The 16,799-nt window shown below is 35.9% G+C and overlaps 1 long non-coding RNA gene across 1 annotated transcript; it reads left to right on the top strand.

The window, feature by feature from the left end:
* The first annotated feature begins 1,505 nt into the window (after positions 1-1,505).
* LOC135217087 (uncharacterized) lies at positions 1,506-2,322 on the top strand. Its single transcript, XR_010315043.1, has 2 exons — positions 1,506-1,684; positions 2,200-2,322. It is a non-coding gene; the product is annotated as an uncharacterized LOC135217087 (long non-coding RNA).
* The last annotated feature ends 14,477 nt before the right edge of the window (positions 2,323-16,799 follow it).

Raw genomic sequence — 16,799 nt, 5'->3', positions numbered from 1 at the left:
AGATTGTGAATTTCACTTATAAATTTTGAGTTTGATAATAAATTTTTGTATTTAAAATTTGTATGTTTTCCTTTTTCACTAGTATATTTAATTTTGTTTAGGTAGAAACAGATTGGTAATTGAGCTGTTTTTCTTCAATTTAATTGATGTGAGTTAAAACCAGGGAAGTACTAAGACTTTTAAAATCAGGGAAATACTTACTTTTAAAGTTGTTGATGACCTTTAATTAATTCAATTACATATAATTTTACCTCATATATACCTGTTTTAATGAACTTGGTCTGATTTTCTGCAGTATCGATAAGTTGTTTAAGGGATCACTGTTGCCTTTAGAGTATTCAGTCGTTTAGTACCTGTGATGAAGTTTCAGTGTCTGACTGTGGTAATATTTAATGATTGGTAAGTGTAGTAACCAGAGACTTGGCACTTCGTCACAATATATACGTGCAAGTGTGTGTGTGTATGTATACGTGTATATATGTATCTATTTTCAATTCTGCCACAAAAGCAAGTCAGCATGACAGATTCCTTTTTCTAAAGACTTCCTCACGATCTATTTAATTTTCTTATTCCTTCCCGAGTACATTAAAATAACCAAGTCAACACAGAGGCTACTGCACCGATAAGCATCCTGCCGACAACTGAGGTCTGCTGGACAGGAAACATTGTTTGCAAACTTTGTTAGCAAACAATGTTTCCTAGTGTGGACAGGCCTTTACATTTACTAGATGTATGCACATACATATACACATATCCACATACTGTATTTACATACCCATTACACCTAATATATATATCTGTATATATCAAAATTACAAGTAACTACGCTTAAAAAGAGAATTAATGTTTATAAATGATTTACGCAATACATATACCTATTTCTGTATATACTTTCTCTTATTTAAAACAATTAAATATGGGTCATCTAACAAAAACTCGGATTTAATACCATACCAAATATACCAGATATAGAGTCTGCTTATAATACATTCGCAGTGTTCCTATCCTATAGGCCTAGGAGGTCCTTCCTTATTCCTGGTCCCATTAATGCCCCCAGGAATGATGTTCCGAAGGGAGTGTGGTTCCATGGTGCATTCATGAGTTAGGCCAACACTTATTCCTGTCAGTCATCCTCCTTCTGGTTATCATTAAAATATATATATAAATAAATAAATAAATGGTTTTGTCCAGGTGGAGTCTGGGTTATGTGCTGACGTTTAGACCTATCATTGTTCTGGGTCGACATTTCGTTCTGTCTTTAGTTAAAATCTTGTATATTTTGGCCTGGTGTTTAAACTTATTAGAGGGACGATGTACAAGACATTTCATATTTTCACATGGCGACAGGAAAGACTAGTAATTATTAAGACTGGTATTTCAATTGCCCTACTCTTGTTACCATCAAACTGTCTTTCCTGCCGTCCAGTCTTTAAAGATGGGTAGTTTGCTAACTCCTCCTCCTTCCATATGCTTTGATTCAGCGAAAACGGCGACGAGGAGCAAGGCAGCCCGGCAGTCACAGAGCAAAGACCGAACTCACTTGGGAAGGTTCATACCATTTTGATTCGCCCGACATGCCTGTCTTAGGCTAAAGGCTTATATAGGGATCCCTGGTCTACGTCACCCTCTTGTGAACATCTGCCAAAATCCATCTGCAACGCCCTTTGTGCATGGTTCGACAATGGTGAGTACCAAGAATATACATGGCTTTTTATTAAGGTTATCATTGCAAACTCTTAGTGCCTTGTGTTGCCTATTCAAGTTTTCCTGTGTAATTTTTAATCTTATAAAGATTCGTAATAGTTTTTTGTGATTAATATGTTTTATATATCGTATTCTCTTGTCCTTTCGGGTGATATAGCTCTCGGACTAGTAACTCTAGCTTATTCATACATTCACGTTGTTAACACTTGGGTAAGAGAATCATATAATACATTGTTGTTTCGAGTGGTTATATTTATGACTAATTGACTCCCATATTATGACAGAGTAAATTTATATTAGGTTTACCGTTCATTTCGAGATTGTGTTTGGTTTTGGTGCATCGGCCCTTTTATTTCCTTCCTGATACTAACGTAAACCTCAGTTGCTCAATTGTAAGGTAATCTTAAGTGGGTTATTATTATTCCTATGGGTATATTCTTCTACACAAATGACCATGACTTTTCGATACTTATCTTCCTGAACATTTCTTTACAGACAGCGAGCGAAGCTGAACGAAGGAAACTCCCAACGATCTACGTGAATTGCCTTGTTCTCCCAAAAATTGTTTGTAACTACGTTATTTTAAAGGCTTATTTATGTAATAAATATCACATTTAATTATATTTTTCCTTCTAACCTTAATAGAAAGAATGCAAAGCAATAAAAATATGGCCGTCATAAGAAATAAGCTATTTACCCTAATCTGATTCACTGGCTACTTAGTCCTGTCAGAGGATAAATTTAAAACCACAGGTAGTGGCCCAAACTCACCAAGGCATGAGCTACTCAGTCATTCAATTCCTAAGCTTAACGTATAAATGTTAACAGTAATACAATTCCTAATCTTAACGTATAAACGCTAATAGTAATGCAATCCCTAATCTTAATGTGTAAAAGCTAATACGTACATACTATACCCAAACTTCTTGCCATATACTTTGTATGTTCTTTGAGCCTTTGTATCACATACAATACTGTGACCTTTACAGCAATTTTCTAACTCATGCATCTACCTTCACTTGTGTCTTGCCTTCTTCTGGCATCCTAATACAAAGTGTGAGTAATGAGCTTTGAAACGAGATCAAATTAAGTACCTCATCATGAGTAGTACGTTCACAGACCAACCCTAATTTATTCAACCTTCACATGGCTCCCAAAGGATCTGTCTTTAATTAGTGCAAGAGTCTAAATTTTATCCATCAACATACTAATTCTAAAAAATTTTCACAACAGGATTAATTGCAAAGGCCTTTGACTGGCAGGGTTAACAGTTCAGAGAGACAAAAAACTTGCATTTTGTAAAGACGAACTCTTAATCATTCCTTGCACTGTTACCTACAGTTTGAGAGCCCTGGAACAGAAGAACAGATACAGGCTACCGATTGATTGAAGAATAGCTTTGGTTTTTCCAGAGTTTACTTCATCCCCTCTAGACTACACAACTTACAGATTAATTCTAATGTTAACTGCCTCATACTTTACTATACATTAAGGGGATAATGATAATTGCATATTGCAATGAAAGTAGCACTATCTGCAGCATGCATCTCTTTTTCAAGGCCTGAAAAGTATGAGACTGGCACAGCCAAAAACAATATCCTGAAGAACTTCAAACGTTATGTCTAGGCTGCTACACACTTCAACATGCAATAAGGTGATGCTCTATTGTAAAATGCAATAAAATTGACACTATGTGCATACTGAACTATCTATTTTAATGCCTCTAAATCTTTTATTGTGAAAAGTATGACACTTGCAAATACAAACTGCAATAAAAGTGGCACTATCTGCACACTGTATTATCTTACTTTCATGGCCTGAAAAGTATGACACTAGTAAATCCAAATATCACTATATAGATCGGAGAGCACTATCCTGAGGAACACTAGATGTTATGTCTCAGCTGATCAAAATTATCACTAAAACCTTTATTTTATTGTTCACTTATATAATTGTGAATGAAATAATGAAAGTGGCTCCATTTCGTAAGCCTAATTTGATATACGATTCTGAGGTGAATCAAATAAAATGACAGGCAAATTAATAATAAAATATTAAGACAATTTTGGATTCCTTTCCACAATTAAATTTCTTTTTAATTGATTAGCTTGATTTTAAAAGGCATGACAAGTACCTAACTGATTCCTGCAAGAATACCAGTTGTCAAAGATTGTTCACATTCAAGTTACACTACATTACATGTAGTACGTATAGATAGGTCAACATTTTCAGCATTTCAAAATCATTGGAGCACACATCTCTTTCACTTTTAACAAAACCTGACAAGACAACAGTCAAGAGCAGATCTTTAAGGTCCAGGTGTGTGACATTGGGCTGCACTTGATATTCTCCCACATTTTAAGACCTTCATACTTAAACATCCAAGTTGAAACTATTCACGTTGCTGTTTTTCCTCCCCTGTAAAATATGAAATAGTTAAATCCTGCAACAAAAATTTTATATCACTATTAATCCAATAAAAAAAACTGAACAACCTGACTAGGATTTATAAAAATTTAATCGGAAATGTAGTATCAATTCAGTTTCCTCTAATACCTAAACTACTTTTGCTGCTCACAATCAGTGGCAACGATACATCGCACAAACAAACATCTGCAATGATTGATGACCAACCTCAAAAATCTTCCCTCTAATATTCTGTCAAGAAAATGTGTAGTGCTTGCATTGTGTCATTAGATAGTATTGGTTTGCCAGAATCTGCACCTTTTGTCACATACCTGAGCAGTGCAATAAACCTGATATCTCCTTAGCAAGAGTTCACCATTACTTAGAACCTAAATGCAATTAATTCTGGCACATTAAGGAAGCAATGTAACGATCCATTTTGATATTTCTATTCCAAAAGATTCTCTCTGAACCACACTGGTAAGGAACACATATATACAATTTTTTGTACATACAGATATACCACAGACACTAAAGACTGGACTAATACTAGTACCACTATTGACCCGTTTGTGCATCTAATCACAATAACTCGATAACCACAATACTAGGAACACCCAGAAGCCTGAACCTGTTTCCACCTACTGACTTTTCAATTACGTACATGAATGCCTTCCAGTTGAACTATAGAAATGCCTTTGAAATATCACACTTCCATTTGAACTACAGGAAGCCAAAAAAAGAAAAAAAATTTTTTTTTGCTTTTTCAGTGATAGGACTCGCCATGCTTCTCTCTAAAAGGTTTTTCTAGATTGACTTTTGTTGATCCTGAACTCTGCACAGTACCGATAAATCCAATGATTGCTGTACGTATACTGAATGGTACCCAGACTTATAACTACAGGTGCACTGTTCTTTACTTAGAAACTGCTGACAAAAACAAGGATTGCTAAGCAAAATAACCATCAACTGAGAACCTACAAAACTAGAATTGCCAAGTAAACTACTGCTTAATAAATGAGATGTAAAAACTACAATGTACATTGGCTCATGTCATGTTAACAGATGGTCTACTGGGGGAGAGAGATCTTGATCAAATATTCAACTCATGTTTTTTTATTAACATATATGCTTACTCTTTATGGCCAGCACATTCAAGTAATGACAACTAAGAGGATTCTGATTCCCTTTCGACTGAAAACATGAAAATCAACGAGAACTGCAGACAAGTTACATAGTTTCAAGGAGTAAGAATGACATCCACAAATACAATACGTAACGTGTGATAGAGGCATTATTTCGAAATACGTAGTTGCTCACTGTAGCTACTAAATTAGTCACTGGCATTCACTGTACCTGTACTAGTTTGAGAAACCTTGCTGATCAAATGAAGCTATTTGTAATGTCTTGATGAAGAATTTACCAACAGCCATCAACTGATACAGAAAACAGTGATTATGCTGTGGTACATCCCATGTGGGGGGGATTGGGATTAGGGACAACAGTGTGCCTCTAGTGGCGTAATGTAGGCATTGCTCAAGGTTTTTTGCAGCATCCCTTTGGACCCTAGCTGCAACCCCTTTCATTGTACTTTCATTCATATTCTCTTTCTTCCATCTTGCTCTCCTGAGCACTCTGCTAACAATTATTTCCAAACGCAACTGCTTTGAGGTTTTCTTCCTGTTACACCTATCAAACCTACCTACTCCCAATTTCCTTTGGCCTAAATTTTATCTTCTATTCCATGTGTTACGTACATCTTTACAATGCCTTATTTCAAGGTATAAGATATTCAAAAAAAGCTTATCACAACTATGGCAACTCAAGGCTGAAATCACAGGTTGAAAAATTGACTTGTATTGTACTAGATGCCCTAACCATAGATAGGACTTTCACCACCACAAAAGATATCCATAAATACCAGAAATATCTATAAACTGGTAGAAATGCAATTTAGATTCATATAGGGAAAAACATTGAATGTACCAATCACACTACCTTCCCCATTACGTTCGGATGTCTTCTATGGATAATGAATGAAAGGTTCTCACTAACACTGTATCAAATAGTACAGCAAGATTAAAATGTAACAAATGGGATTCATTTCTTATTGCACATAACAGGACAACTGATAGATTCAAATATATGTATTGGTTAAGTTGGCATGTCTCCATAACTTTCAATTTCTTATCTAATCATACTAATGCCTTGTGAACTTATGGGCTCCTTTTAGGGCTGTTGCCTTTGTATAATAAGGCGCCCTGTGAGGTTATGTTAGACTTGCGATAATTTTACACTAAGTTAGTTGCTTATGACTTCCATACTCATTGGAGTGTCTTGGGGTTTGATGATAACTTACGAAGTCAATATCTTCTTTGGTTATGATGATAATTTCTAAGTTCATTCAATCTCTTTCTGATGCGAGGTTTCTAGTAGAAAACACCGAGTACAAAAATACATCTATTCTTCTGAGATTACATGATGAAATTGTACAGGTCTTCTAATGATGATGGCTTGATCACTTCTGCTCTACAATCTGGTTTACAAATCATAAAGGAAGCAGACAGTAGCTTGAACATACGAACATACACACAGATGACATAGATTACAAGTCACGTAGGCCGTTTGAGCTATAGGTCACGGTAGTTGTCTCAAGCAGGAAGCTTGGACTACAGTTTACAAACAAATGAATGACCACAGGTGACGGCAACTAGACACTGACTGATTACAACACGTCATCTTAGCCTACTTTATCGTATACGTCATCTTAGCCTACTTTATCGAGTCTGGTCTGATCACATTCCTGCAAGCAATCTGGTTGACCTCTTGGGTCACTGGTTTTAATTAATCATAGTTTTTAGTTTTTTATATATGGAATAACATTCCATATATTCTGCTTATGTAACACTTACATAAATGCTCGGTTTGCTACAAAACCAACCACTGAATATTACTCAAGCTTGACTTGCATTTGACTTATAGGAGTGTGATACAGACACTATGTGAATATATATAGATACATAGAAAATACTTATAAGTAAAAAAAATTCATGGTGTACACAAATACAGATTCATATAATAAGATATAAGACATATGCATATGATGATATTCGCATATGATGATATTCGTAAATAATAATGATCACGTGATATATAATGATACAGTTTTTCACTTCAACTCATGAAGAGTCACATGCTACAGAAAATACTAATGTACTTCTGATAATTGCATAGCATAAAGATTAACATGATAAAAATCATATTTTAACTGTTATAGTAACTGATTTATTAATTGACATATTAACTGATATAGTAACTGATATGGTAACTGAAATTTTAACTGATATGGTAACTGATACATTAACCCATATACTAACTGATTCATTAACCATATACTAACTGATATACTAACTGCAGTTATTGGTAAGATAAAAGGTAACAGATTGATTATAGGCTACCTGATTTATTTATACCTATATATATGGATTCATATAATTATGATCAATATATGTGCACTCAATATAATTGATTAACATAAATGACTAATCTAAGTGATTAATCTAGGTACACTTTAAATAGATTCCTAGTGCGTACACACACAGATATATTTCGATTCTGTAATGATACTTATATATGGGATACAGGACCGAGAATATACCTACTACACATTTAACTAGCATTTCGAACAACTTTTCGTCCATTACACAGTTCCAGACAACCACCTATAGCCAAATGAAATGGCCAATTCCAAATTGTTAAAAACAAGGGGAAATTGCCTGGGCAGGGTCCGACGTTCTATTTTGCGCCCATACTTCTCCTCTGCATCCTATGCCATACGAATACGTTCGCGATGAATAAAATTATCCCCAGCACGAGTCCTGCACCAGCAACCGTAGAGTTGAATATCCTCCTCGGTTGTAATTGTCGGAAGTATGTCCCTTTGTAGTCTATTCCGACAGCCACCGGAGCATTCCGCATTAAAAACGAGATTAACGACGGGATACGGGTGTCGGTCCAAGAAGTCCACGAAATAAGCTTGTTCACTTATGATGGTGCTTATTCCCTTCACATTGTAGGCGGTTGTTACTTCACTGCAGTCGTCAGCAGCGACGAACGGGTTTTGAAGTTTTAGACGATCTGTCTGGGCATGCGATGTAAAACTCTTGTACTGCAGGGTACTGTAACCAGGTTCCATTAATCAGCCCGTAAGTGAAATTATACTTAGTCACAAGGGCAAAGTAAATTCAGACAACATCCAAATACGGTAGGGAGAAAGCCATTAAGGACTAGACTTAACCCACATGAATTCGCTGATATTTTATGGAATTCTAAAGAGTCAGCTGTAAAAACTTTTTTATCCATGGCATTATAACAATGAGTGAACCTATCCAGGTCTTTGACGACCAAAAAAATATCCATATTAACAGATATCAATACGAATCCCAAAGAAAATTCGATATTCCTGGTAGTAAGTTACTAGACAAAGAAGTGTGAAACGGAGCTATTTGCAAGATTGCCAGGCAACATAAGAGTCAAAGAGAATATTTATCATGATTCTGTAATTCTCTACGCTTACTGAAATTAAGCTGTGATAAAATCCGATCCTATGTGCCCCCAACAAGGGGTTCATATTCAATTTTCTCGCGCGCATCCTCTGAGGTTAACTTTTAGGCAGGAGATGCTATGAAAGAACCCACTATGTAACTAATTTCTATATAAACTTTGGGTTTTTCAAGAAAATGTGACATTTTCCCATGAATGTGATTTACTTGAATTGTAATAGGCTAATGTTGCAAGTAAATTTTTCATACCCCATGACCTGATACTTATAAGTGTCCGTTTACTAATGTCATAAGCCTCTAATTGACTCTAATTGTCTATGAGTTTCAGAAAAATTAGTTCATTTTGATGTTATAGAAATTCTATTTGCTTATTTTGTTCATTAATTTTAAAACGATTGCGGTTCCTTAACTAAACTTGCATTGCACCGCGGATAGACACTTGTACCTAACGACCTGCCTTGGCCATGAGAAGTTCGTGCTAAGCATTCCTCTCCAGTTGGCTTGTTTTGTAAGCACTAGACAACACACACTACAGATGAAGCCTGTGCAAGCAGATTATTGGGGTTAAAAGGAACAATGATGATTCGGCAAATGCGCCAGGCACCTTTAGGACTGATGACATCATCACCTGGCAGGAGATTGCTCTTAGCCAGCTTAAGAGTTATGTTACTTGCTGTAATAAATACGACTTTAATACTTTCAAATGATAGCCATGTATAAATTGGGTAATTTTTGTTTTAATATTCCACCCACACGAGAAGAATGTCTGAAAAAAAACAAAGAGTACCAAAAGTTAGTAACCAAAAATTTGAACAATTGTTCTAGGTCGGTTTCATGTTCCAAGAAATCTGCAAGGCAATGGAAAATAATGGGTGTAATATATGTAATTACTTATGTTAAATTAGATATTCCTTATTCAAACAAATGAGAAGGGTTTCCATACAAATTTTATATATACTATTTACCCTGTAAGATCCATAAAGGATTATTCACAAAGATATACATTTTCACTTCTAGACTTCCTGAGTTAAATTTTTTTTTTTTTTTTTTTTTTTTGTAACGCTTCCAACTTCTTACGGAGTATATTATATCGACTCCACTTGTATCCATACTTTTTTTTATATTTGATAAATTAATGGTTGGCGGCCTGAATATGTGGAAAAGTGTTCTAGCGGCGTACCGTATAAGGCTACTTGCCGTATCATTTTTATAGATACAAGATATGAATGATAAAGGTATTTAAAACCGCGAGAACCGCTATAACCCAGTTCGGATCCAATATCACGAATGTAACTCGTAGGACATTGACACTTTCTTATTTATCCGTTCTACCAAACCGATTGACTCTGGGTGATAAAATATGGTATTGGTTTTTCTTAATGGAAAGGAATTCACACAACGAGTTAAGGAAATTATTATTGATTTACACCACCCGAGTCAGAGATTATCATGTGTTGAATTCCATGTTTACTGATGTATCACTCATAAATATTCCTAGCGCACTCAATTGCGGTGTTTGTTTTTTAGTGCTATTAATTCTATATAACGTGTCAAGGCAACTAATAAGAATAAGAGGTGTTTATTTCCTCTGTCAGACTCGTAACTCTGTTAATAAATCTACGTGTATTCTTTCAAGGATTGATTTGGTACGGAATAGGCCCCTAAACTGACAGGTGTCTTAGTGTGTACCTTGTTTTCATGACACGTATTACAATTAGTTATATGCTTTTTATATCTGTAAGCATTGTAGGCCAGTAAAATAGTGATTTGGCTTTTTGTGACATAAACCAGTATAGGACGATTGGTATGAAAGAGATTATTACTACTACCTGGTCGTTAGTCACCTGCTGTGTTCTTCGGGTTTTCCTCTTCACGGACCTATATATAATATTACCTTTGATTACATAATTCTGCTACACATAATTTAAATATACTTTGCTTTAGGGTTTCCGTTAGAAGTGTTTATTGTTTTGCTTAGTTGCTGACCCTTGCTTTGTTCAGTTTGTAACAGTTCAGCGCTCCAACCCAGGTATTCAATGTTCACGATCTCTTGGGTTAATGAATTTTCTTGTTCAGATACGGTTTTAACAATAGGCACAGATGTTTCTATATCTTTTAGTCCAACTAATGGTTTTTTGCAGTATGGTACGGATTGCGGGATAATGCGTCAGCTATGATATTTGCTTTCCCAGATAGATATCTTAACTTGGCTCCAAAGACCTGAATGATCATATGCCGCCGAGTTCCTTTGGGACTGTGATTAAAGCCTTGCAGAACTCTGTATGGGACTTATGGTCAGTTAGGACTTTTAACAGGATAGCCGTAGATTATGAACTTAAAATGTACTAGTGAGTTAATGATTCCATAGCCCTTCCTCACCTATCACTGCATATTTACTTTCAGAGGGCTTTAGTTTACGTGAATACAAAGCTATAGGAAAGAACTGTTTATCATATTGCTGAAGTAGTACCCCTCTTACCCCTTGGTCTGAGGCGTCTGTTGCAATAAAAAAAAAAAATCCTTATTTAAATCAGGGATTTTTAAGATAGGTGAGCAGCATTATTCCAATTTTAAGATATCGAACGCCTGTTGATGCTTTTCTTCGTAAGATCTGTTAGAGGAGCTGCCATGATTGAAGAGTTACATATTTACTTACGATTGTAATACCCACTACAGCGCAAAAGTGCTGTATCCCCCTTACGTTAATAGGTAAATACAAAAATGTAATTAAGATCAATAAAGGCAACAAAGCTTTCTGTGAGTGAGAACTCTGTAATCCAGTGTCCTTAAAACTGAACAGTAACCAAGTTGCATACAATAGCTTTACTCAGCTATCAAAGTCTTTGTGTCCATAGGTTTCTTTTCCCTGTTGCTCAAATGAATAGCTTTCTATGGCTCTTGCGCTTAGGATTTTTCCTCTTGTAAATCCGTTTAACAATATTTACCACTTGTGAATTCATAGACATCTCGTACTTGAAGGTTGTGAAGGGAGGATTATTGTAGATCCTAATGGTGTAGAGGAAATGTGAGTTGTAATAATCCTGTGGTTTGGAAGATAAAAGATATAGAGGAAATGTGAGTTGTAACAATTCTCTAGTTGTGAATTCAAAAGTGAGAGAAAAAAAGAGAATTTAGGATTTCTAAAACCAGAGTAAAATAAAATCTAATCTGTATAGGAAACATAAATTGCAATTATTCTCTGCCTTCAAAAATAAAAGCGAAGGAGGAAAAAATTCAGGTCTTCTAAAACGATAGTAAAATAAAATCTAGATATGAGATCATAACTTTGTAGTGGCAACACGTGAGTTGTGATAGTTCTCTGCTTCGGAAGATAAAAGTAAAAAGAAAAAAAAAACTGAAAAAATAAAACAAAACAAATTTAGGTCTTCTAAAACGAAAATGAAATAAAATCCAAAGATGAACAAACATCTTCGTACTGTAAACGACCCATTCATTTGCTTGCAAACAATTAGTACTTTTTCTCGAACGTCTAACTATCCCCGGTTGGTTCGTTTGCTTTTTATATCTTATTATGTATATTTTTATATGTGAGAGCAAGAGAGAACATACTCTGCTCGAACAAAAAGCCTTTATTCATCTTTACGGAGACGAAATTCTAGATACGTTTTTCTGTTAAGTCTAGACTGCGCTCAGCCCTGCTTCTTATAATATGGCAGGAAGACATTTCAATATCCATTAGTCTTTTGTTTTTTTAACTCTTGACTCAAGAAAATCGTACACTGTTGACAGCTGGTGCTGTAATTAGTGTGTTGTTTTCTAGAGTCAGGTTTAATACTCCTCAGTTTTCTAGGAGTTCTATCTTGGCTGCAACTAAAACATGGAATAGTTTGCCTAGTCTAGTTGTGGGATCCTCTGATCTCCAAATATTGAAGCGAAAATCAAATTCATTCCTGCTCTCTGCTACTGCTGCTGCTGCTGCTACTGACGCCTCCTGAATTCCAAGTGTGTCAGTTTTATCTTATAACCCTTTATATTCATTTAATCATATAGCCTTTTCCTATAACTTGTCTCTCTCCGTTGGCTGATCTCCCTTTGGAGTCTCTTGGGGTTTACTATAGTCTGTTGACTCTGTCCATAATAAATGTTGTCAGCTGAAGATGTGAAGACAGAAAAAGAACTTTCTCCAAAAACAGAGATACAGCAGACACTAAACAGATGGTGAAAGTGGAATCTATTTCTGAATATTCATTTATAATGTCGTGGCTGGAAGGAGATGAGTTTGGAAGGACTGTGGCATAAGCTTGTGATTATTTAAGGAATTTATAGGATATTTCTATAAGATTTTGTAGGACTTTACAGGAATGTTTAGAGGATTTTACAGAAGCTTTCATAATTTACATAGTTGCATACGAAGGAAGATTAACGCTACTATAAATTGAATTTGGATAGCTGAATGTGTAATAAATACATGTTTTGAAACAGATAATCACATATCTGTAAACAGAATCCATGACCTGAGGGGTCATTGGTGAATTAGGAGCGTCCTACGTGACTATCACAAATCTAGATCACGCTGTGCAATGCCTGCAGTAGCCTGGTTTAAGTTTGTTTGAAAAAATCATCGATTCATACCTTTGTCAACTTTTCATAACACCTTCCATAGGAAGCGGTTGACCTGTTAACCTGCGCCGGAAACTTGTAACTTCCGAGCCGGCGGACTACGTATGTTTTTTATGTGAATCGCTGAGATAGCTAATGTTTCGCTATCGACGTGATGCTTTAAGAATTCAGTTCGATTCTAATGATCAAACGGAACGGTCGCATGACCGAACTATCTCTCTTGTTATGGAGTTGAGAAATAAAGTTGTTTTACTGTTATCAACTTATCCGTTTGAATCATCTCCCTTATTCTAAGAAGAACCACTTTACTAAGATACAACGTAGGAGAGAAGAAAAGAGGAACTAGTAATGCTTACGAACTACAGTCGTAAGAAAAGACAACCAGTCTTTCGCCAAAGCGGAAGAAACAACAAATGTAAAGGATTCAACTTTGATTGCTATCAGAACTTGTTTATGATACCTACTAAGTGACAGGAAAATTCGTCAATATGATATAAAGTCTCTCTCTCTCTCTCTCTCTCTCTCTCTCTCTCTCTCTCTCTCTCTCTCTGCATGAGAACACGGCAGTATGGAACAAAATCTCTCTCTCTCTCTCCTCCTCCTCCTCCTGCACAAAGTGCGCTGAAATGCTTCTGGCAAAAGAAAAATCCCAAGACTTCTGGGTATGTTTGCACTGAGATGAAATAACAAAAGAATTAATAAAACATGGCGACTCTCTCCGTGTCAGTACCAGCAGGAGAAGAGGCAGATATTAGATGAAGTGTTTAAATCTTGAATGTGTTATGATATTATTAATGTAAACATGCTGTGCACAAGAAGGTCGGGAGATGACGAGATAATAAACGTAATATTTTAGATGTGTGTGTTTTTTTTTTGTCAAGTTCCCAATGGAAATAATATTTTATCTTTTTTCTTTCCGTTACTCAAGTTCTTGAGACGAAGTCTCTTGCTTCCACTGAATCACGAATATTGTTTCTATGTATTATCTATATAAACGAATATTTATTCAATAGCAAGAGTTAAGACTACTATTGTTTCCATTTCTAAAAGATTAGGTTGTGTTTGATGTACAGAAATCAAGGACTAACTTGCCACTCATTTGTTTTCCTCTTTAATCAACGCTCGTACATCAGGCAGTATTGACTAAAACATGACTTGGAGTCATCATTTTATTCGAAATTAATCAGCTTAAATCATAAGATTGATGACGTAGTCGCCCATGTAACCGTGTGTAGGAGTAATGATTTTATATAACCAATAAGGTTGAAGGATTATGGCTATCAATTTCCACTTAAACACGAGTTATGTTCAGTAACCAAAACATTTAAATGCATTTTTGGCTGAGCAATAAGTATTATGGATAATACGGGGGGGGGGGGGGGGGGGGGGACCGGGGCGGGCGCAATAAACTTTAACGCAAACAGTTCTCATGGAATTTTCTGATATATCAGCTTGGATGAATAAAACACCACCATAGTTTTACACTGATATGTAGGAAAGAATGAATGATAATTATATTTCCATTGCAAACGATTCCATACATCCTAATACCTGTAATTTCAGTTCATAAATTACATTACTGAGATTAACGCATTCATTTTAATGTTGAATTTTTATGCAGAATTCAGAAAGTTGGGCGTTTTCAAGATTTATTATCTATGCTGTTGGAACTGTCTTTAATAACTGGAGAATATCACGTAAAATTGAATAAAAAAATATAAAACCAGAAATATGAATTGCAACAAACATTCCTTAAGCCATAATTTAGTGGCCGACGAAAATGAGAGCGATATATATCTTTAATTATAAAAAAGAAACCTCAATTTAGAGAAATAAAAACTCTTTCTGCCCAAGAAACTGAGGCTTTGGGCTACAATGACTCAGCATTTCCCCTTAAGAGACATCATTATTACAGTCAGTCAAGTTTCTTAAGAACAACGTTTGCATAATAAGCGAATGACTTTAACCCCCCCCCCTCCCCCGCCCTTCCCACCCCTCCCCCGTCCCCAGAAGATCCAAAGTCTTTATAAGTTTTTCCAAACAAATAGGAAATGGGCCTCATCTCATTTCATGGGCCCAATTGCCCTCCTGCCCAAAGTTTCCACATCATCCGCTGTATTCATTACCACCTTTCTATAGACGCGAAGGATTACGTAAGGCGGACATGACCTTCTCTGGAATCTGAGATTTCCAGGGAGCCAAGGAATGAATTGAGAGTATTAGCATAACCTTATACTTTGCCCGTACATAAATGTATACTACGTACTATGTACATGAATGTACATATAGTTGTGTGTGTGCATTTATCATCAGGTATTTCAAAGGAGTCAATTTAATCCCTTATGTACACCATATTTTCAAGTTTAGGGCACAAATTGGCTGTTACAACTCCCAAGTTTTCTTATAGATCTCTCTCTCTCTCTCTCTCGTTCTTCTATTCCTCCTCTGCTTCATCTTCCATGAGTCATTTCCATTCACCAATACATTAGCGTTGATCCGTCAAGACCCGTTAACCCAAGCGCGCGTGACTAGGGGAGAAACATTCAAGCACTTTTTCACGATACTTTTAAGAAACGACCCTAAATTTCTACCCCCACAAAAAATGAAAAGCAATTTCCTCAGAACAGCAACCATTTTTTCACTAGAAAAACAACCGAAGTCTGTCCCGCTAAAACCCTGTTTAATAAAAGCCACTTGTGCACTTTGGTCACAAGCATAATTTCGCCTCAGATTTTCACCTTTTCTCAAGCACCCTCCCCATCAGGTCCCCTAACCCCCATCCCCAGCTCCCAGCTACTTCTCTCCTTTAGCATGTAGTATCCACGTCCTATTGACCCTTCCTTAATTCCCTCTAAATCCTTTTTCAAAGTCTTCTGAATGGCTACTTCCACCCTCCCCTCCCCCCATTACTCCGAGGAGACTTTCGCTTTATTTCCTTTCGTTGTTTCCTTGACGTCTCCATCAATGAACGACGGAGTTTATGGAAGGAGGGCAGACAAGGGCTCATTTCCGTCCCGTCTCCTTTGCATTTCTCGTTTGTCATTCATCTTCATTTCTGCCTTATTTTCCTTATTTTACACATCTTAAATGACGGGGCTGGGAAGTACATCAGGGGTTTTCACTAATTTATAAATATATATCTACGAGATCATTCAGTTTCAGTAGAATACTGCTCTTCGTTTGGAATACTATAATTGTTTTAGAATGTGACTTATTGATATCACTTGAATTTAATTCAAAAATGACAGCGCGGCTGTAAGACTGCAAGATCATACCTATCCGACAAAATAAATAACACATTTTTCTAAAGCTATATTTAAATCTATGAAAAATAAAGAAATAAAACCTTATTAACCACCAAAGAATTAATAATCAAAATAAGTATTTATTGTTTATAAATATTAATTATGATCTCAAATAAATGGGTAAGTGACTTGTGTAAATACTGCAATATATACTTGCCATGGGATCACACCTTCCGGGTAATGATCCAATTCGACAATTCTTTTATTTGAATCCTAAATCATATTGGACTGAGTTGCCACT

The sequence above is a fragment of the Macrobrachium nipponense genome, chromosome 7 (genome assembly GCF_015104395.2).
Source record: "Macrobrachium nipponense isolate FS-2020 chromosome 7, ASM1510439v2, whole genome shotgun sequence".
Taxonomy (NCBI): domain Eukaryota; kingdom Metazoa; phylum Arthropoda; class Malacostraca; order Decapoda; family Palaemonidae; genus Macrobrachium; species Macrobrachium nipponense.
The sequence above is the reverse complement of the archived record's forward strand: the minus strand, read 5'-3'. Positions and strand labels throughout refer to the sequence as shown.